Below are 23,874 nucleotides of genomic sequence, written 5' to 3'. Positions count from 1 at the left end.
TTTAATAAATATTGTTGATGGGAGGAAGGAATGAAGGGAAGAAGAGGTAAATAATAAACGGAAATATGGGAAATATATGAATAGTGGAAAGTATGAAGAAAAGTAGATAAAAATCAGAAACTTAAGTGTGAAAAACAAACACCTTTTTTTTTTTCTAAACTGGAAGCAAACCTAAGAGATCTGTTACAGTAGCAATTTTCAAGGTTTTTTCTACCAGGACTATTTTTTAATATTTAATTAAATATTGAGAAATGCCACTGTATAAGACAGAAAATACAACAAATAAGTTTTTCAGGAAGTTTAACTTATCACTGTTTGGCATAAAATACCTCAATGTTTTCATCATTTATATAAGCCAATACATCCCTTAAGAGCTAGTTGTAAAAACCGTGTTTCCTTACCGTAAGAGAGAGGAAGCGGAAATGGCCGTAATTACTGGGGAAACTAAGATCTCAGGCCCAAACTCCAGTAAAATAATTCTTTGATCAAGTTTTCCTTTAAAATACTTAAAAGTGTAAGACAATATCTGTAAAAACAATTTAAAATTTGAAATATTTAAATTGGAAACGCTGGTGGTGTGGCAGTTAAGATTTTGGCTGCTAACCAGAAGGCTGGCAGTTCGAATCCACCAGGCACTCCTTGGAAACCCTATGGAGCAGTTCTACTCTGTCCTATAGAGATAATATCTGCAAAAAACAATTTGGAATATTTAAATTGATTTTAAATTTTTTAAAGTATCATGAAATTTGAAATTATAAAAAACAGAATAATTTTGCTTTTAAATAAAAATTGAGATTGTATAAATGTAGGAAATTGACATTTTTTCTCAAAGTATACTAAAAAATGTAATTTTTTCTTATAATGTTCTTTAAAAGGCAGGCTTCCACATTCATACTTCCTCCTGGGACTATTTTGAATTTGAAAAAATACTGCTTCAATCAGTAAAATTCTTAACGGTGAAATTTTTTTGAGTAGAGGGCAACATTAAGTTAGAACGCACATTTATTACCATTCAGAACAAAGAATGAGAAAATTAAAATCCAGACCTTTTCTCTCCTGCAGAATTATAGAAAATTAGTATTCCAGTTCAATAATCAATCTTGGGCTGATATCTGGCCTCTACAAAAAAATCAGTAAATTTCACACCAGGGATTAGACTTCCCAGTTTGCAACTGAAGTACATGATATTGCCTACAGTGCCCAAAGCATTGTGGAGTATTTCTTTTCAGTATTTTCAATTTACTGAAGCTCTTGAAAAACCAAGGGCTACTTCTAAATCCTAACTTTCCACAGTTCCTCAGATGAACATTTAATTGACTTTAATACAAGAATCAAACAGTGGTGACAACAAATCGAAGCAGCTCATTTGCAGAAAGATATCTGAATATTAAATATGCAATTTAACAGGTTTTAATAATCAGACTCTAAACGGTGTAAAATATATGTCTGTCCTAATTTGGTAAGACATGCTTCTCATATAACACTTGTCAAACTAAATACAGGGAATTGTTGTGGCATTTCACTAAATTAAAATCTTGAATCTCTACAGCTAGAATGTACAAATTTAGATTTTATTAATACTTTAAATCAAACCACAGCTATTATTCAGTTTCATATAATACGATTAATAGCAATCTGTGGTGAACGCAAGAACACAATGAGATTTCAATAAGGTTTCAAAGACATTTTGGAAGGCAGACACCCACCACCCTCCAAAAAAAACTCAAAAATTATCATTTCACAATTTAAAAAAAAGATAATCTATCTGTGATATCTAATTACCCACTAAAGAAAGAACGGATCATTGCATACCAGAACTTGTCTCTGAAGCTAAAATTTAGGCCACCTTTGCTAAAAGTTTGCATCAGACATTAAATGCTGTTTCCCAGGCTGCTAAATGACACGAGGTCACATAAAGTTTGATAACAATTCAACCACAGATTTGAGAAAATAGCTTGTCAAAGCCGTTTTTCCTTATATAGTTTATACTATAAAAATTCGAATGCTTTTTCAAATAATTTTGTTGTATTTTATAGTTCCCTTAACCAACAAAATAAAGTTCAGACTACAGTAACAACACATCATATTTATCTAATCTCGCTTTATCTTATGTGAAATACCTTATGCGTATCTAAGTCTCCAGCGTAACTGATCCACCAAGGAGAAAAAAGAAGCAAGTCTTCACACCTGGATACAGTTCTGACAAGTATCCTCTCCTGACTTTCTTTTAAAACTGTTAACATGTGGGAGGGTCCTAATATCTGGGAGGATTTGGAGGCAGGAGTTTTGGAGCTGTGATTGTAGGTCAGGCACAAGAATTACAAAAAGAGAATCCTGCTTGCATGATTCCCTATGGTAATCCAATTAGAAGTCAGATTTATATAAAATAAAATGAGAAATAACTACTAGTCTTTTTTACTTCACCATACAGTAAAAGTGGAAGAAAGTACTGACATTTTCAGGTGGACAGGTAGACAACACTTACTGTTTTCAATATCAGAACATCAATTTTGATAAAGGTCAGCCAGGTCAGTCACTGACTTATCATCTACAGAATACAGCAAAAAGATAACAGAAAGCCCTATAATAAAATAGAAATCCCTGAGCAGAATGGAGAAAAGGAGGAGAGAACATACTAAAAGAAAAACCCATTATGAGGAATGTTACATAAAGTTTAAACCACTGAACAGGCATTGCCTAAACAATGGTGAGAGGGGGCCTAATAAACTAAAACCAAACCCACTGCCTTAGAGTCGATTCCGACTCTTTGTGACCTTGCAGGACACAGTGGCACGACCCCAGAGGGGTTCCAAGGCTGTAAATCTTTACTGAAGCACACTGCCACAACTTTCTCCCTCGGAGCAGGTGGTAGGTTTCCAACTCCTGATCCTTCCGTTACCAGATAAGCACTTAATCACTGCGCCACCAGGGCCCTTAGTGGACTAATAGCATATGAAAATTTCAGCTATCACTCTGACAAACTTGTCCTGACATATTAATGTTTATTTCTAATTTTAGCATCAGCCCACACCAAACAAAAAAGCGAGAAAAAAATAAAGCAAGTCTTAAGAGTGGTAAAGAGTGCTGAAAGACATAGGCAGCTTAAAAATGTGAGCCAATGTTCATCTTATTTAATCTACATTGATAATGATAATCACGTAAGTATTTACTGAGCGCTTTCCACATATTTTAAGCTGTATTAAACATTATGACAAGTATGTTACAAAAATATTCTCTATTATATAGAAGGAATACTACTAGAAAAATCAGTATGTTAGTTCTTTTATTATCATCTTTACCATTCCTATAACCATGAATCTATAACTGGTTAGGTTCTAGCGCAGTCTACTGTCATCTGCGTTATTATCAATCATAACCATTTGTTCAAAAATATATTGAGAGCCTACTCAAAGTTAATCACCAATGGACAGGTGGTTTTCGTTGTTGTTCAGACTTGGTACTCACAATTAACATGACACAGAGGACCAGCTATAAAACCTAAAAATTATTGCTGGGTCTGAAGAATTGAAAAGCTATTGAGGAAATGGTTCTGCTACTCTTATTAGGAACAAAACTTAGCTGAAAAATTTCCTATATATCAATAAAATAAAAATATAACATCACAAGTTCATGATAACAAAAGAGAAAGCCTCAGTAAAGAGAAATTGCAAAGAATTTTTTTTTAAAAAAGCCTTTGAGGGCACAGAAACCCTGAGCTTTCTGAAAAGGGACAGGCTGGTATCTAAGGAAACCTACGAATACCAAATTAGTTGGTTAAACAGCTGGTAAGAATATTACTACTTAAGAGGTCCTGAACAATGAAGAATATCTCAACAGGTCTAATCTTGATAAAGGTATTTTTAACAAAAGACAGCTTTCTCTCTAGCCAAACGGCTGACTTCTGTACAATTTTGCTTACCTAATAGAAGCCTCCTCATATAAAATACAAATACACTAACCGAAAAACTAAGCCTTATAGCTTCAAACTCATAATAATAAATTTCACCTAATGTCTGCATTTGAAAAAACAATCATTTATACATATGCAAGTAAATACTCAAGAACATTTTTTAGAAACTCAAAGGATGCAAAATTATATTTTTCACAAATATCACATAAAAAACATGTCACCTTGTGTTTTGTTTTGTTTTGTTAAAGCTTCTATCCTTTAAGCTTAGTGTATGCATCTCAATGTCATCAGAAAAAATATGGCTTGTTCCTCCTTCCCCTTGCTCCCAGTCAGGCTAATGGCATGAATGAGTGACACACACACACAGCTAGAACCTTGGGTCTAGGCTTTGATTCTTAGCTCTTCCTCCCAAACTCTCTCCCACATGCAATCAATTGCCAGATTCAGTCCCCTTATTACATACAAGACTTCCATCTGTCTATTCTTACTGATTGCCTCCTACCTGGACTATCATCAACACATTCTAACTAGCCTTCTCTCTTTCCAACGTAACCATACTAATTCACTGGTTACGCTGCCTATTTAAACATAACACTTTCTCAAAAACATTATCAGCTTTTTATGGCCTACAGGATAAATTTAATCTTAGCAAGCAGGCCCTTTATGAACAAGGCTCAAACCATCGTCCAAGTTTAATTCCTTTACGCCTTCTGGGCAGTTCATACTCCACACATATTCTCTCAAAGGCACTACATTCCTGTGTCTTTTTTTCTCACTCCTTTACCTTCAACCTTTCATCTCCACCCCCTGAAAAAGTCCTGCATCCCCCCAAAACACCCTCTGCCTATAAAAAAACAAAAAGCAGTCTTTTTCCATACTACTCGTTTTGAATTCACACCTACTCTGTATTTCCATAGCCTTTTTCTTTAGGCTTCATTTTGGCATTCCATTATAGAATCCCTTATATTATAACTTGAGTCCCTGTGTGGTGCAAACAGGTTAAAGTGCTCGGCTGCTAACTGAAAGACTGGAGGTCCAAATCTCTCCCAGAAGCACCTAGGAAGAAAGGGCTGGCAATCTACTTTGCCAGCCTACTGAAAATCCTAGTATCATGGCTCTACTGTGACACACATGCAGTTGCCATGGGTCAGAATGGACTCAACTGCAACTATTTTTTTTTTTTTATAATTATTTGTGTCAATGTCTATTTCTCTCAACTCAAAACCCTATTATAAATATCTACATATATGTTTATATAAAGAGTACATTTGACCAGGCAAGGCCTTTAACAAATGGCTGTTGATCTAAAATGAACAGAATTGAAGCCAGGAAGTTAATGGTGAAACACATGAAATGTGCTTACAAAAAAAAATGGTCTTGGAAAGATAAAAACACAATATTTAAAAATACAGGCTTAAAGACCAATGCAAGTAAATACATGCTTTTGGCCTGGTAATTCTGGCAAACTAGGTACTAGAAGTTGTGTCATATTTTTTAAAGCTACATGTGCTGCAACAATACCCGTCGTGGCATCGAAGGAAACTAAAAATAACGCATTATAAATTCTGTGAAAGATTTTTAAAAATCCAAACCTTTATCTGGCATTTATACACATTGTTGGGAATGGCTTCTCTGAACTATAAAATCATATTTTACTTCTAAGAGAATGTATTCATAAATATCAGATTTTTCAAAAACTAAATTGGGTATGAGTTTTATTTTTCAATGGGATTCTCAAAAAGATCCTTTACATAGCAATTAATTCCCTAATACTGTGCATCTTGATATAATTTATCAAAACTAGAAGCGAAAGGAGGGGGAAAAATGGCAAAAATGGAATTGTTCTCATTTGGCAGTATTTCATAGCCTTGAGAAATCTGTAATTTCTATAACACAGAAGGATGGCAAGGCTGCCAAAAATCAAATTTACTTAATTCAAATTTATCTTTATGATGTTAACTGTACGCTAAGTATGTGGTAGCTCATAGCCTTCAAGGTCAATCTTGAAAAACTGGTATAAAAAGTTTTCATTACATTAATAGAGCCTTGAATGCAATTTCAAAAGATGGAAATATTTGCCCTTCAGCTAACCAGTCATATTCACCATTAGATATTTGTACTGTATTATGAAAGATAAAATTCTGGCTATTATACTTAGAATTAAGAATAATTTTTTAAAACTAGCAATACATACATTAAGCCAAAAACTAAGCTAGTTTATTCAACTCATTACCTGCTGTGCACACACAGAATGAACAAAACTCCAAGTCCACGCACATATTGGAAGCTCACTACCAAACACAGGGAGCTTTTATTTTTCACTGAATTTTTACATAAAATACTTATCAATCTATTTATAAATCTTAAAAAAAAATAAAACCTATGGACTGAAGTCCTATTTCAAAGCTGTTTCCCTATCACCATGACGTTAGATTTCAAAATTTTTTAACCTGAATGATAACTTAAGTATCACCAATTTTCACTTAAATGATGCAAAAGTCAATCTTTAATAAGCACTCAGCATTAAAAATCAAATTGATAAGAACATAATGTTCATTTAAATAAGCAGAACTTTAAAAATTCAGAGTGGTACACTCGTGACGCTGTTCAAAAGCTAACTATAAAGACTGTGAATGGAAATTTTAAGTATTTAGCTAAAATCATATACTGTTTCATGGAATGCTTCTCAACATTTTTAGTTTGACTTTGCAGCGACTTTAATAGCTTATGTGTGCTATAGGTCCCCATCTAAAAGCCTGTTCTTACAAACACAATGTTGTATATACTTTTTAATCTTTTTAAATCTTTTATGCAGTAAACATAATTTAATGTCAATAAATTACAACAGTAAAATTACCACAAAAGTTTATCTAAGTCTTAGTTCTATTAACAATGAGATAAGGAGAGAAAGTCAACATATACTTAAGTTTTACACATAATGGAATAATTTATAACCTTAGATAACAGAGCCTAATATTCAGCCAGAAAATGCGACCAGGATAATGCTAAATCTTGGCCAAGAACCAATACATTTTCCTTTCCCTTTTAAATTTAGTTGTCAGATCTAAATAAAGTAGGATGGCAGGCCAATCAAAGGTGTTCAACTGTGCTATGTAGCTGCCCCTGCAAATCCTTTGTACACACAACTACTTTTTTTAATCCTTATACATTTAACACAAATTCTAGGATAGCAATATACACGCATTCTTCCAACCATTACTTAAATTGCTTCAATGAAAAATTTTTGTTATTTTCTTTGAGAAAAAAAGTACACGGAATAAAGTTTTTATTTTGTAAATTGAGTAAAGTAAACAATTATAAAAAGACCACTCACATATTACATTGAATCAGCAATTATCAGGCCAAACATTAAAAGACTCATGTTGATTAACGCCAAACATAAAAGGTATGGCAAAAACTTTTTTTTTTTTATTTTAATTATGGAGGCTTGTTTAATACATACTAATTACATGAAACACAAGACCACCACCATATAATGATTCCGCATTAAATAAAAATCCTATACACTGGTACCAATCACTAAATTCACCTCTTGGCTCTTTTCAGGAAGTCAAACAGTCGCTTACATGGGTAGTCAAACGAAAAATGTATAATCTAACTTTTAAAAAAGAGGAAGGCCTCAGTCATGAATTCAGACATAAATAACATCAAATTATTAAAATAACATCTGGGAAGTAAACACGGTATCTGATAAATATTTTAAAAAGTTAAAGCAATATACAAAACACCGGAAAGACGTTCTTAATGCAAAAAACCTGCTATCATTTCATAAGTACATAGAAGCTTGAGATGATTAAAATGAATTTTAATACAGTACACTAACAAATTAAGGCTATATTTTAGATTACTTTCAACTAAAAGTTACCATTCTGGTGATTTAATTACAACCTTCTTGGTATGCTCCTCTGAATTTTCACAGAATTAACAGGCAGTACAGAAGATGTATTTTTTTTTTTTTTTACAGAAGATGAGGCTGTTAGTGTACGTAATCTATAAGACTTAACAACCTTAAAATAACTTCAGCGATGCTTGTACTACAAGCTCTTCAATTTGGCATGTTCTAAAAGAGCCCTAATTCTTAATTTTTAGTTTTTTTTGGAATACTTTTAAACTCATATCAATTCTAAACGTTTTTGAAAAACGCCAACTCTTGAAAAATGTGAATTCTAAGATACTTAAGCTTTGTTCTTGGATCTTTAAATCACATATTATTAACTAAATAATAATTGTTTTGAAAGCAATCTATTCTAATTTAATGAAACCAATTATACGTTTCCAGCCTGAAATGTCAGGAGAATGTATATATTCTTTACATATTAGTAACAGGATACAAGAAAACTAATTTTAAAAAAAACACCTGGGGTGTGTGGGGAAATGATTATGTGACTGAAACAGGTAAAAAAAAAAAAAAAAATTTTTTTTTTTGTACTCAACCAAAATTATACTCGACCATCAAATTAAAGCACTACTTTATTTATAATTCCATGTCACATAATTTTAAAAAATAAGCACTAATCAATTCTAAATTACCATAAAGTTTGCAATGATAGAAAAGTGCTTTTAGAATGTATTCTACAATACTTCAATGTGCTTGCAGCATCTGAATCCCATGTAGCAAGGCACTAAACAAAAAGATTTTCTTCAGGTGTAATTCAAATAATTTCAAAGGCTCAGGTATTTATTTTTGCATCAGCCAATAGCTATTGCAAGCCAGTAACCACTACTACTAAGAGATAACATAGCATTTGTTACGATGCTCTGACAAGTAGTAAAATGCTGGGCAACACCATTTCCTCAACCAAAACATTTTTTTTAAATGGGTGTCTGACATAAGTAATAAAGGTCTTTCTGCTTTGATTTATATTTGGTCAAAATAACAATACCTATGAAATCAATAATCTGATATAAAGAGCTTATAAACTAATTTTTAAATGCCATATAACCTAAAAATTCAGTGATCCAATAATTTTCCTGAAAGGTTTTTATTTTTCTTTCTTAAACATGAATCTCGAAAAAGGCAGTTTTACTGTTATGTGTATTAAAATATGGAAACCATACACATATTGGAAATGAAATTTACCAAGAATGGGGAAACACATCTGTATTTCCATTTTGAATTTCAGATATTTTCTTAGATATTTGCCTTTATATAAAGGCAATACAATCATATGTAAATTACTGGGGAAAATTTGTGAAATTTTCTAATTTACTTTTTGAAATAGAGATTTGATATTCTAAGATATATTAACATTTGCACTCTTGAAAAGCAGCTTGAATTAGCAATATCGTATGAATGCCACAAAATCTATTACGCAAATTGTACATAATAAAAGGTAGCCCCTTTAAACCTTTGTTTTAGTAAATCTATCACATAGACAAAACAGCTACCACTTTTGAGACATACAAAAAGCAAAAAGGAAAGAACACTGTTTATCTACTTTGTAATTAACATCAAATCATTACCTTTTAAATACTTCCTAATAACAAGGCAATTTAAAATCTGAGTACATTTTCAATTTCTTCCAATACAGTTATTAAAACATGTAGATTCACAGTTTTGCACCCTAGAGTTTTTCTGCAGATACACATAAAATTTTGCATATTATGTTACCGAGCGTTTGTTACATTTTGTTAACTTCCATTTAAAATGTTTAACACATTAAGACGTTGGACTTTTGGTTCAAAGAGCACAAAACATACAGAATTTTTTTTTTTACATGAAACTTCCATTTTTATAAAATAAATATTAAAGAGATCATCTGAAATCCTAACACATTAACCTTACTTGGAAAATTATTCTTCCTAATATATTCCATTTGTGACAGTTTATTTAAAAAACACCAACCTGCTCAAATAAAAGGAGTAAATAATACATACATATTTGTAATTAAATGACATATAATAAAATGAGCAGAGGATGTTAACATGATAATTCATAAGAGTTTTATTATTAATTCAAGAATATTTAATAAAAATGACTGATAATTTAAAAAGAACGTCAGGGTTATTATAAACTGAAAATCAGTTATCAATTAACCTCTTTGCCAAAAACATCCCCAATATAAAAAATAATAATAATACTTGTAACATGAACAATAATTTAATTAACCTTTCAATAATACAATTTCTTTGCAATGGATTCAAATTTCACGATTTTGAAATTACTCAGAAGTCTACCTTCAAATTTAAGACAAAACAAGAACTTACCCTAGCTATTAGCTGTGCCTTTCCAATAACCTCACAGAAGTTATGCACTCCGTGACAGTTACTGTGCTTCACATAACAATTTTCTCGGAATGAATTTCTCCAGTAACCCTTACCTCCCCTGTCAGGGAGGTGTGTGGTATTAGGGGGAAAAGGATAACGAACTACAATACCTGATTTCCTTTTCTAGTCCCTATCATATTTAGTACCGAGCATAAGAAATCTTCTTTTATTGTATCATTTGAGACAATAAAGCAAATGGGGCAGTCCAAAGAATACCTATCAATAATTCTATAGAAGAGGAGCATCCATATGCTTTTGTAAAACATACCATCGTAATCCTATTGAAGTGCAATTGCTGTTGCTAATATTCTTACCCTGTTATGAAAATGCTCTGCAGAAAATGTAGCACAGACCTGTTAAGATAAAACAGGTCCATGCTGAGAGGGTAATACTTACACAATAGCACATGCCAGTACCCTACATCTCTTTATTAGACAAGCTTCCTTACTTACAGAGCCATTCGGTGTAACAATTACAAGTTGGCTTTTCACATTAGTAAAGATCAGCTAAAAATAAATCTGCAACAAGGAAAGCCATTAAGAAACAAACCCTTTTAAAATACAAAGTATTTTTTGACATATAATTCCTTGGTAAACTAAGGGGAAGCAATGACCTATAACATCTCTCTACAGGAACACATAGTACATAACCTTTCCATTTTTTTTTCTTCAAACAAAAGGTAAAAATGTACCACTGGATTTTTTTTTTTTAAGCAGGACCTAATATAATATCCCGTAATTATATTTTCTGTCATAAGTGTTTACTGGTAATGTGAAATATTTTGCTCACTAAAAAGATCCAAATGCTCCTAAAAACTTAATCGTAAGTGATAATCAACACACCTGAGGAGAAATTAAGTATTTCCGAATATCTGGCTTAAAATTTCTTAGAAATTCAGTTGGCAAAGAACTCATAAAATCAGTTCAAGTATTGTCTACTTTACCTGCATTCATTTTTTCTCCAAGTTCGTCAGCAGTTTTCTGAATCATTTAATATTAGGTCCTGACTGGTAGTTTCCCAGCCTCAGGTGTGACTGCACTGATTTGTACATTGTTGCAAATAAAAGTCATTAATCCAAGAAGATCATTTTTGCTTTTAAGAAACAACATCTGCCACTCATCTAATTTGATATATTAATTAAATGCAGAGGAATGTAATTTATCAGTTTATGTTTAGTGATAGCATTTCATATTTTACATAATATGGAAAATTATCTAGAACGCTGGCTTCTCTTTTAATGACTACTAAAGTTGTGCTGTCATTTTCCTAAAGCTTTTGTCAATTACTGGAAAGAAATTAAGAATCTCAAAGTCAATATGATATCTTTCAAGTCATTTTTCCTAATTATGGAAAGATAAAAGGCATATCTGTAATCTGTGAACATAGGAAATGGCAAAAAATTGGCATTAGTATCTTAAATTTCACTATCATCTCAAAATGACTTACTTTCCTTAGAACACTTCTTCTCAAATAAAAATAAAAAATATCTTAATAAAATTATCAAAAGGGAAATTATCAATTTAGAGTGCCTTGATTATTTTATCTCATATACAAGCTCCCTCTGCAGGTAATAACAAGGGTTAGCAAAAATATTTGAAAAATGCAGGCAGCTGCCTGCATAAAAATGCAGACAATTTGGTCATCATTTTACAGAAAAACTATTATTCAGCATTGTTCCCTCCTCCTTACCAATTACCTGATTAAAATAATCGTTCCTGAAAATTTGTGGTTCAACTTGATTATTCTTGTCCTCCATTCTGGTTAAGAATGCAGCTTGAGTAGTCAAAACACACAAACTTTCCACAAAGTCACCTAAGAGCTCCTCATGCAAAGTGTATTTCAAGGAAAAGAAAACATTTACCTTGCTTACACAGCGCCAGCCTGAAACGATAGACCACCCAAAAGAAGGCTGCCCAACCCATTGATCTGATTCATCTTCTGAACACAAAATAAATAAAGGTGCCATCTTAGGATTGATTTGCAGTGAGAGATAAAAGATCAATTTTACATGAATGCAACAACTACATTTTGTTCTCATTTTAAGTAATTATAAAACTTAAATCTGGAGATTTACTTTTGAAAAATAAATCAACTTCCATTAATTAAATAAAAAGAAGAAAAAAAACTGCTTTGGGCTGCAACATGCTCTCTATCTTGCTGTAATTTTTTAAGAATCTGTCTTAGATTTCTGTATACACAATGATCTCTTTAGCCATATTCCTTACCGGAGGTATATACAGAGATATGGTCTTCTCTGCCAAGGAATCAGAAAATAAACAAAGTTAATAACAGTTTCAATGTCTGGTGTCCAAATTGATGCTGAAGAATGTTTTATGCCCCCTCCTTTAAGACTTACCCCTTCAACATACACATACCACACCTTTACAGTGTGTAAGCACTAACTGGAAATGTGAGGCAAATTCAATTTGACCTACGAAAGGTAAACTGACAGACTTACAAAAAGTCACTTTTAAAATCCTAAGATTCTTATAACACAAATGAAAATTATGAAAGATATGCCAATTTTCATGCTAAAACATAAACAGAGATATCAATTATAGTTTTTTTTTTCCAATGAATCACAAGAAAATAAGGGAAGGCGAAAAGCAACTAATGAATAGTGTTTTCAGCAGATTTTCTTGCTTCACAGAAAGAAATCAAATTTGTTTCACACATATTTTTTTAAACTCAGGCTGTAAACCTAGTTTAAACCCAATAATCTGAAATGTGGCTTCTATCACAGTTATCATAGCACATGCAGCAGAAAACGCAAAAGGGGGACCAGCTATATCATTCACCTATAAGAACTATCAAGAAGCAGCACTTACTACGCAAATGTGATGTTACCTATGAAAAAATGCTGAAAAAAGGACACAAATAATTAAATGTCCTTAGTGAAAGTGAGGATATCTAGGACATAATTTTAGTATAATCTTTATTTGTTGATACATATGAGGCAAATGAAGTATTTTGGTATTATGACTGTCCTTTTAAACATGGAAAAGGAGATAATTCTTCAGTGTATCAATTTTATCATCTAATATCTTAAACCCGCATCAAATATACAAAAATGTGTATAATCACTGGGGAATAAATGTTTAAGTATGTACATTATGAAAATTAATGTTTCCCAAGCTCTCTTGGACATTAGCCATAGGAAAACCAGGAATTTTAAAAAGATTAAAACATACCAAATGCATTCTGAGATTAAGAACACAAAGATGAGAAAGTGCTGCCTAAGAAATGTGTTCTGTAATTTCTAATCAATAACCCCAGCAGCAAGCACTAAAATACAGTTGGCTTTTAATGCAGAGGAATAAAATTTCCATGTGTAAGGTACCAGTGAAACTTCTCAAGGGATTAGAGAAATAATTCCAGACAGAAATACTTTTCATCAAAGTAAAAACACAAGGAAAATCTTTGTCAGCATGATTCCTATGCAAATTGAAGCTGAGAACTAATTAAGTAAATATCATCTATGTAAAACAAAAATTATATCAACTAAAGGCCTGAACTAAAACCTGGTAATAATTCACTCATACAGAAAATTCCTGTCAAACTACAGTACCTATAATTCTAGGAATAAATTATTAAAATTAGACCTTACTTTACCAACAAAACTGAATTTTTTCTTTCTGTAGGCAGACACCATTTACTATCCTCTAGAAGAAAAAGCATTTGTCAAAAGCAAGTTCACCCAGCGCACCCCCAACAGCCACGAACCATTTTTTGAGAGTAAACGGGGTTAGATTATTCTGTCATCTAACTCCAGACCAATCAACAGTTTGAGGTGTAACTGATGTAAGAATACAAAGGCTGCAAAGTGTGGGTATTACAAGCATTTCAAGTTCCCAAGTTAGGAAATACCTTTGAGAGCAAAACAGAGATTAAATAAATCACACCATTTTCAAAACCACAATTTAAAAAGGTATCTTACTCATACATATTTTTGTATGTTAAGCTTACATGTGTAGTCATTTTTAGCCAACAGCTGTCAACAAGCAATAATACACAAATTAACAACATAAACTGTGTGCTTCTGTATGTGCAGATGTGGGCATATCTGGCCAAGAAAGAAGTTAAATGGTATCAGCTAATAATTGTAACAGCAAAACTACATCCCCCCCCCCATTAGAAACCTCATAGTACATTCTACTTCCCTACTAAACGGCTGAAGATTCTGTGACTCATACAGAAATACAGGGTTGTGTTTTGTTTTAAAAAAATATTATGTGTTTGAATTGATGCTAAGTCTAAGGCTAACAATCTTCTTAACTTCTCCCATCCACAAGAATAGTTCATTTTTATCTTTCTTTTTTCCAATTATCAAATTAAAAAAAATAAATTTTTTCAAAGCTACTTAATGCCTTTTAAAACAGAAGTTAAGACTTGGTCATACATTTCTGCTTCACATGCCTGCCTTTTAATCTTCTATTTCTGTTTTTATTAAAGTACTAACTCTTATTCTAAAAACTGTCCTCCAAAGATTTTTCAGTGTTAAGTAGGCTTCTTTTAAAGCCACTAATTTTGACACCGAAACTCAAAGATTAAGGTGCAATCCCTGTGTGTGAATTTTAATGTTTATAATGTACTCCTCATAGATTGGAAAAAAAATCAATGACAAGACCAACAGGGGCCTATTTTGCTCAGCATACGTTTTCTTGTCAGGTCGTGATTAATGCTATGCTCTGTAGAGGGAGACATTACATCCGGGCTAAAACAGACCTAAATTTTACCCTCAGGCTGAAATCTGATTTAAACATCTCTATTTAGAGTGACATTTGTCCTCCCTTTTCAACTGGTTTCCCTAGAAATTCCAGGGAGTTGACTTCATGACCTACAAACAGCCGGGCAGCTCTGAGCAGTGGTTGTGCCTGCTCTTGCCATTCAGTAAATCTGGGTGCCAGAATGAATCAAGGTGGTCATAAAACAGGTGCCCAGCTATCTGCTACCCAGAATCCCAGGCCACTTTACTGCTCAAAGAATTTAAGATTTATAATTCAGTATAATTCTAGAGTCAGTAATAAAAAGCTTTCTAAAATGTGTTTCTGTCGCTGATAGCCTAGTTACCCTTCCTGATAAGACTAGGTTCTCTTGATTCATAAAATTTCATCGGATATTTCACTGCACTGATGTAAAATATCCACTGACTGGAAATTCCAGACATCCCGAAAAGCAACTACTAAAAACAAACCTCTAAAGCAAAGAGGAAACAGTTTCTTATATGTCCAATTTAAATGCAATAGCTTCCAAAAAACCAACAATGGAAAGCAAAAAGAAAATGTTCATATAAAAGTCACCAAGTAAACAAGATACATGCATATTTAAACAAGCGCCAATATTCTTACACTGCAAAACATGGTAACTCTTGATAGTATTAAGCAATTTAGACACTGCTGGCAAGTTCCTACTAACCAAGGTAATCTACTTTCTGTTGCTTTTCAACATAAATTGATTTTTTTTTTTTTTCTTTTAGCTGTTCTGGTAATTGAGTAAATTTATACAACTGTGATGGGATTTTACTACCACACAATGCATAAAATCTTCTACGAAGACAAACTATATTACTTCATAAACCTGCATTTTTATTGTAATTAAACACATATTTAAACTTGCTCTGTGCTTCCAAGCAATCAATAGCATTTTGCTGTAAACTGTACTTTGCTTGCAGGTGTTAAGCTTGGTTCCTTCATATGGTCTACGTCTTTTTGGACAATTTTTATTGTCAGCCATGGCAGATTTTTGTAATAACTCAGTTTTTGAAAAACTGTTAGAAAAGAAATATTAGCATTTACAAATCATTGCCTACATTTAGCCCATCAGATAAATGGCCTAAAAAAAATTTGCAATGTTTTTATTAATTAGGACCTTTTCTTATGATACAATGTCTCGCCTGACAAAAGGTCTACTTACATTTAATGGCATTAAGGAATTTTCATAGTTTAAAACATATACTTAACAAAACCTCTACTAAACTCAAATTATATTCAGGTCCAAATAAATTATAGGAGCTACAGCTTCTATTTGTCAAGATCACACTAGGTCAAGAAAAATGTCATTATTTCAGGATTCTAATTCCTTAGTTCCAATAATTAACTATGCTTCTCTATATTAAACAAACCTTTCCTTAAGCTTTTTCTTAAAGCACTGAAAACAGAAATCATTACTTGACCGATCCTTTGAAAGCACCTTGAGTTAGTGAAAAAAATTGGAGAACAGCATCAATTTATTTTTCTAACAACATTAAGTCTAATTACAGCAATCTGAGTGATTAAATACTTTTCAATCTTTCAACCTTTAATCCTTAAGAATTGTCTGAAGAGATGAATATTTGGGTGGGGCTGCAGAGTAATTAGTGCTATGCAAGAGAGAAGTTAACTGACCTATGATGATAATCTCTCTCTTAAATAGAAATGTTTTAATCTTCCTTAAAATAGTTATAAAACAGTTTTCTATTTAAGTAACTTGAACTAATATTTAAACAAATTTCCATAAGAATTAATATGACCAAATCCTGACCAGGATTTCCAATCTTTTCCCCAACAAGCAGCTAAAGATGCTATTTTTAGCACCTTATCAAAACCATTAATTTGTCAAGTTTTTTAGCTAAGCATTTTTGCAAATAATTTGATGAAATTTTTTTAATAACTATGCATTTTTATTTCTAAAACATTTTAACTTGAAAATAATCCCATTTTAGTTTTACATGAATCTTTTCTGCAGAAAACCACACGTCAAATGTGTATCTCTCCCTTCAAGGCTCGAAATCAGATACGGTGAAGTATCAATAAGCAAAAAAAGTGCTACAGTATTTGAAAAAAAATTTTATAAAAACAGTAACCTTATGATACTAAATTCTTCCGTTTCCAAAACTGCATTTCCCTCCTAATTCCAGGTACACTTAATCTATTTAAGTATCAACAACTGGGTAAGTGTTATGAATTCTTGATAAAATTAGAAGAGATTTCGCTCAGGTAGGTACAAGGAGTATTTAGCCCATACCTTGGAATAAGCTGTATTGTTCTCTTCATCCCCCGCTACATCTGTCAAGAAGCTAAGTGTTATTTGAGTATTTATTCACGAAAGTTAAATTACAAAAATATTATGATAGAAATAGTGCAATAACATTTTACTGCTATGGTTTGTAGGTTTTATTTATTCACCTCTTGATCTTCCTGACATCTCAACTGTAGTTCACATATTCCTGTATAATTTAAAGCATTAAAAGACTAACATAAATTTTTTAAGAAAAGACAGGAAGCTTCTATAACGATCGAGTAAGTATCTAACCTGAAGTAAGACTTAATTTTAAAGCTTTCTTCTTGCTCATTTTAAGAAGGGGGACACCCAGAAGCTTGGTGTTAACGTTTCTGTTGATTGTGAAAACTGCAGCCTTAAAAACTACAGTTGCTTGTCTTAAATTAAGACTTGTACTGCACGTAAGATCTGTATATTTATATTAGTTTTTATAACATTTCCAAGTTTTGTTGTCTGCTTTGATGTTAGTCCATTAACAGGGTAGAGAGTCAAAAGCCTGGAAAAAAACTATATTTATTGGAAATTCTCAAGTAAAAACCTAAAGTACTTGGTTTGTTCTACCCCATATGATTCGATATTCTGATTTCCCCCAACTACCTGGTCCCAGAGCTATCTGCGTTTCTAAATTCGTTTTTCTGTTGCCAACACATAGTAACCCACAGTGATTGAAAATGTCAGCTGAACTGCTTCTACAACACATTAATTTTCTCTAAGTAGTCCAATTTTGTCATCTAAAAGTTGGAAAATCTTTTTACTTCATTTTACACCTTTAGGGATTTGCTGAATTCAAGATCACCATCATATAAAATGAAAAGCAATGTTTTCAAGAGAATTTATAGAGTATCACTAATAGCTCTGAAGGATAATGTGTTTTCTTTGTAGCACTCTGCATTCAAAGCAGACTAGTTAACAGCAACTTAAGTGCGATAATAGCAACTACATCAACGTGGGCTTCTTCACCAAGAAAGTACTTCTTAGACAACTGAAGAGATCAGATAAATAAACTATCATAAAATGATTTCAGGGTAATGATATACAATTTGGATGGCACTAAAAAACCTCACCTTAATCTGAAAAAAATTAACACCCTATTAAACTGAAGACTAAAAAGCGTTAGGCAATTAATGGTATTTTTTTCCATTGAAATTGTTATACTACAGAGTTCATTTGCACAATTAGTATAAAAAGTTTGAACATTAATAGTAAATCTCTTCTCGAATAAAGGGCTATCAATTCACATTCTAAATCAATCAACCATTAAAGGCAAAACTATAAAAAAGTAAAAGCTTACAAATACCCAAAATCTTCTGTGACATTCACCATCTTAAACTAGGTTTTATAAAATTTTAAATAAAAAAATACTTTCCCCAAAGTTGGAAAGTTTTTCTCCTTTGACCCATCTGTTCTCCATAAAACAACCCAAATGACCCAAGTACTTGTTCAGATTTGTTTCTTCATCCATTGACAGAGTTGTTAAGAAATCCAAACATACCTCTCCGCAAATGTTAAAAAAAAAAAGCAAGAGCAGTTAAACTATAAATATTAAGAAAAATAAACCAACTTTAAACTGAATATTAGAGTACACTGTTTGCTAACATACTGAGACAAACCAGTATTTAAACAGATTTATCTCTACACAGAATTCATAAAAATTTGAGTCTTTATCACTTAGAAATCTTTTTTGAAATTTACACTTGCAATAAAAGTTGTCAATAAAGCTGATGTTGAGTTTTTAATTTTTTAAATACTTCACTGACTTTTGTTCTTATTAATTTAGCATGTACATTAGAAATAAAGTCTCCTACATGTAAAAATGAATGAATTTTTATCACAAAATTTCAATTGTTTTATAGACTAATCCACAGCCTTTCCTCCTCCTTTTACTAATATAACAAAGTGTAGACCCTCAAAAAGTACGAAGTTAGAAGGAAAGGCTTTCTAGCTCTCACTCTTCCACTGAAGGGACCCCAAAAGACAGGCAACAATGACTATCATAAAAAGGTCACCCTTTCTCCAGAGACAAACGATTTATCAATAGAAAATAAGTGTCTTGCCATGAGCTAGAGCTCCACAGCAATAGACAAAGATTTTTGCTCACATAATTACAAAACAGTAAAAGTTCAGAAACACAGCCTGAATCCACCTCCCTATTTTTACCCTTTACAATTCTCATTGCCCTTTGGGCCTCTGCTTGGAAGCAAATGGAAGACAGGCTGAAGTTTTCTCAATTGAGGAGAAGCTAAGAAACCTTTGATATGCTAATAGTCCCCTTCAAACGGTAAGAATTCACACTTGCATTAATTCAAACAATTTGCGCTGAATGATGTGAAATGGCACCTCCTTTAGAGGCAAGCAACAAAAGGAGAGAATCGGAATGTCTGAAGAAACTAAACAACAGAACATTTGTTCTGCAGTATTCTTTCTATCATGCATAAATTTGTGGGGGGGGGGGAAGCCAAGGACAACAAAAAGTTCCATGACACACCTGAACAGACTACTATGGAACACAAAGACTTTCTTACTAAGGGTTTCTCAAGTATTTCAAGAATGCTAAATTTAAAATTACAAAGTTACCTTTACCTAAGTCAAAAGTGTCCCCCCATAACCTGAAATGTAACCTGCTAAACACACCACAAAAACTATTCTACATTTCTCCTATGAACGCATATTGCTTCGTTGACTACCACCTTCTAAGGTTTGCCCAGGATCAAGTCTGATTTACTAAAAGGCACCCCAACAGGTAATTATTTACCAAACGGATGTGATTTTCATCGTTGTGCAACTCCAGCTGAGCAAAGAGCAAGCTCCGTGGGGCCCGTTCCAGGCACAAACATTGACAGGGATCTGAATGAACCAACTATGTCCGTTAAATCTACGCCTCTGGAAAGGGGAAGAGAGGAGTACACATACTGTAAAGAATGCATAAGAAAATGAGAATTGGGGGCAGGGTGGGGGAAGAGTGCCTTAGAACCTGGCCTTTGTAACAGGAACCATATGGTTGGTGGCTGCGACTCAGACGCTCCCAGGCTGCCTGGAGAAGCTGCTAAGAAGCCTGACACCTTTCAAGAAACAGGAGGAAAACATTTCCTCGGTCTGAATCCGAGACAACACAGTTTGCATCAGGAAGAAAGGAATGAGGAAGCCAGAGAACGGGCAAAGAATGAGGGGGGAGGAGTCCCTAGAAGACCGCGAAAGGAAAAGACAGACATCGCAGGACTTGTCCCCTCCAACTATGCTTTTTGAGGACAGAATGGGAAGATATAAAATAAAGACATACGTTCCTCAGCCTCCGCTCAGAGACACTCTGGTACTAAGGAAAGCTTCCAGCGACTTCCCCTAACCCAAACCCCCTGGTTCGGTTAAAGGAACAAACTTTACTGGTCCCAAGCGAAGGAGTCTAGCAAAAGTGACTTCACACAGCTGGGGCGCTTTTGTCGATTCGCTCGCCCTAGCTCCTCCGCCAGAGGGTCGCCCAGCCAATCAAGGAGCCCACGCTTCATTGTTAGGGGGGTCTTCCCCTTTCCTCGCGCTTCTCCCACGCTTTTTCTCACCGCGCTCCCCCTCTGCACCTCATCCTACTAACCAGGCTCCCAGAGGGCTCTCAGCCCCACAGTCTTCCCAGGAGCCACCCCGTAACTTCCCCCGCAGGCCCAACGCAGCCCGCTGCTGCCCTCTCACTGCCGGTCCGGGAGGTTCTCCACCCTCCTCGCTGTCCCCGGCCTCGCCACACTCCAGCCCCGTGGGGCTGCCCACCACCCCTAATCGCTGCCTGCCTGAGGACCGGTCTGGCCACATGGGGCTGCGCCTTCCTGTCATCCTCGACTCTCCGTGCCACTTACCCACCGACAAGAGGAACCAACAACCCGCAGCAACTCACCCGAGCCCCCCGTCCCCCGCCGTCCACTTCCCCTGAACTCGCTCGCTGCCAGCGCTCACCCTCCCGCTCCACTTAGAGGCCAGGACGGGCCTGCGGGCAGGGGGCGACAGGGGCGCGCTCCCCGCCTAACCGCCGGCCCTGCACCCCGAGTAGTCCCCGCCAAGGGCCTGCTTTACACTCCTACCCCAGCCCAGTGGTGAAAGGCGAGCGGCAGCTTTCGATCCCAACCTTTTAGGAAATCAAAAAATGCACAACCCAATCCTACCGCCACCTACTTTCCCCTGACCCCCGCCACGGCCCCCAGCAACTAGGCTGATGCCTCCAGGATGTTACAATACGCTCCACGAGAAAAGGAGACGCAGGCTGGACAGGGCTGAGAGTTCCTCGTATCGATTTCTGAAGAGGGAAGGTAGGGGAGAGAAGGAAGGAGGCGAGCAGCCCAAGCAAGCACGGGGTCTAACCCTTGTTCCGGACGAACATAAACAAACAGCCGATCCCGAACAAGCCCACGGCTCTCTCCACCTCCAGCATCCACCCCCGGGCAGGAGGCGCAAAGCAAACAGGTCTCCGCAGCCCGGCACAGAGGCACATTGTTCGCTCCTGCGGCTCTTACCTCGGTCTGAGAGCGCGCCCTGGGGGAGGGCCGTCTGGCGCAGGGGCTGCGCAGGGAAAGGCTCAGAGGGCAGCGGAGACCCCGGCCCGCGAGGGCCGAGGCCGGCCGGGAGCGGGTCGCGGCGCTCACAGCCCGTCTGGGGCGCCGGCCGCCGAGTCCGCGCGGGAGGCAGAGCCGCGGCTCGCCGGCCGGACACGGCGCCGCTGCTCCGCGCGTCCTCCTGCTCGGCCGCCGCCGTCTCCTCCAGCAAAGCAGCCAGCGCCGGGCGGCTCCTGGGGTTAAGTCAACATTTTCCCGCAGTTTCCCACACGCCGCTCCGCTAGAGGGGTCTTTTACAAACACGCACACACCCACAGACGGCACGCTCCCTTAAAATTTTTCTCAGAAATCAGAGCAAAGGGGGTGGTGGAAGCAAAAGCCCGTCAGAGGTGCGCAGACTTGGGAGTCCCCTCGGAGCGTCCGCCGCGGGAGAGGCGGGCAGACTCCGGCGGCGTGAGGCCAACTCAGTTTGTCAGGCGAAGCCCCTCAACCCGCCGTCCGCGCCGGCCCGACTGGCATCCCTTGCGCCGACCCTGAGGCCTGGGGCGGGAGACAGCGGTGGCAGCCTCACATTTCGTAACTCCGGTCCGAGGCTAAGCGGTGGCCGCTGCCCGGGGAAAAGCTGCAGGCGAGGACTTGGGCTCGGGGAAGCAGGGAGGAGGAAGGAAGAGCCACGCCACGCACAGCAGCGGAGGGGAGATGCCCCCCTCAACAATCCCAAGGAATTCTCCAGTAAGCTCCCGATTTCGCTCAGGCAACTCAGCGTGTCTGTGTGTGAGCGGAGAGAGGGAGACAGAGGGAGAGAGAGGGGAGAGAGACGGGGGAGTGCGAAGTCCTGACACAGACTCTCGGAGAGGTCTGAACTGGAGTCACCTCTAGCCTCCTCCCCCTCCAGTCCCCACCCCCCCCACCCCCGAGTTCGGCTAATCATATAAACATATTGGCGTGTACAGCGGCAAAGGACAAATCTCTCCCTCTTGATTTTTCCAGCAAGGGGCTCAGGCAAACTCAAAGGAAGATTACAGGCAGCTAAGTACAAAACGTGTAGTAGATAATCTATAACTCATTGCCGCCCAATGGCCATTTTCCACTCCATTTGAGCAACTGCGGCTGCGGTGTGCCGAGGGAGAGGGGGAGAGGAGCGAAAAGGGACACTTACGGGCTCGAGCCCTTCGCGCAATGGTGGCGGTGACCAAGCAGCCGCCCGAGCACAGGCCGGCCCGGACTCCGGCCAAGCTCCGCTCGCTGGGCCGCCGCAGGGCTGTCCTGGCGGCACAGGCGGCGGCGGCAAGGGGCGCGCGCGCACACAGCGGCGGAACGCGCCCCGGAGGCGACCTGCGCCGGCTCCCACCCTCTCTCCCCTCCCCAGCGGCTCGTGCCCCCCGCCACCGTTCCGGGGCTCCCCATCCAACCCCCTCCCCAGTAACGTAGCCATCCAGCCCCCACCCCGGAAACTCCACTCACTGCGCGCTCTGTCCTCCGCGCGCTCCTGCAGCGCGCACTCTCCATCCTGTCCACACACACGCACTTTAAAAACATTTATTTTATTTCTGGAACAAGGTGAAGGGTATTTGGAAGAGCGCGGCGGGGCGGAGCGCAGCGCTGCAGCCTCCGAGGAGGGGCGCAGGGGGCTGGCCAGAGGCTCGAGGCCCCCTCCCCTTTTTCCTCCAGGCCAAGGAGCTTTCTCCTTGCCTGGACTTCGGAGAGGCGCCCAGGATGCGTCTTTTACCCACCCTGTCTCCAGGTTTTCTCTTTTCTCCAACCACCGAGCCAGAGGCCCCGAAACTTTTAGTTTCCGCAGCCCTCCTTTTGTGTGACTGCTAGGAGGAGAAAGAGCGTCTGTTTGCCGCGACTGCCTCCGTCCGGCTGCGGTTCGCGGGGGACGCTCCAGGGTTAATGTGTCTTTGATACCTGAGATTTCCGGCGCGCTCGTTAATGAAAGTTACATTTTTTTTTAATTGCGATGGCTTTTTCTTTGTAGTTACATAGAGCTAGCTAAACTTTGACTTTATTGCCTCTATTTCACAAGAGTGTTTTGTTTGTTTTTGATTAAACCCACCAGGATAAGCAAAGGAAGGAAAGGAGACTACAAGGCTCTGCACTTGCAAG

General features: G+C 37.0%; 1 protein-coding gene across 12 annotated transcripts in view; it reads right to left on the bottom strand.

Moving 5' to 3' along the window:
• The window catches only part of ADGRL2 (adhesion G protein-coupled receptor L2), a 206,363-nt gene extending 183,422 nt beyond the window's left edge, over positions 1-22,941 (bottom strand). For 8 of the 12 annotated variants that reach the window (XM_064282154.1, XM_003411217.4, XM_023549433.2 and 5 more), the window contains exon 1: positions 21,727-21,858. The gene's annotated coding sequence lies outside the window, so the exon portion shown is untranslated. Of the gene's footprint in view, positions 1-19,988; positions 20,880-21,574; positions 21,674-21,726; positions 21,859-22,924 lie in introns of those variants that run through there. The other 4 variants (XM_064282153.1, XM_023549430.2, XM_023549432.2 and 1 more) reach the window with 3 other exon arrangements.
• Between the last annotated feature and the right edge of the window lie 933 nt (positions 22,942-23,874).

The sequence above is a fragment of the Loxodonta africana genome, chromosome 3 (genome assembly GCF_030014295.1).
Source record: "Loxodonta africana isolate mLoxAfr1 chromosome 3, mLoxAfr1.hap2, whole genome shotgun sequence".
Lineage (NCBI taxonomy): Eukaryota > Metazoa > Chordata > Mammalia > Proboscidea > Elephantidae > Loxodonta > Loxodonta africana.
Note: the sequence above shows the minus strand (reverse complement) of the source record. Positions and strands in the feature narration are given on the sequence as shown.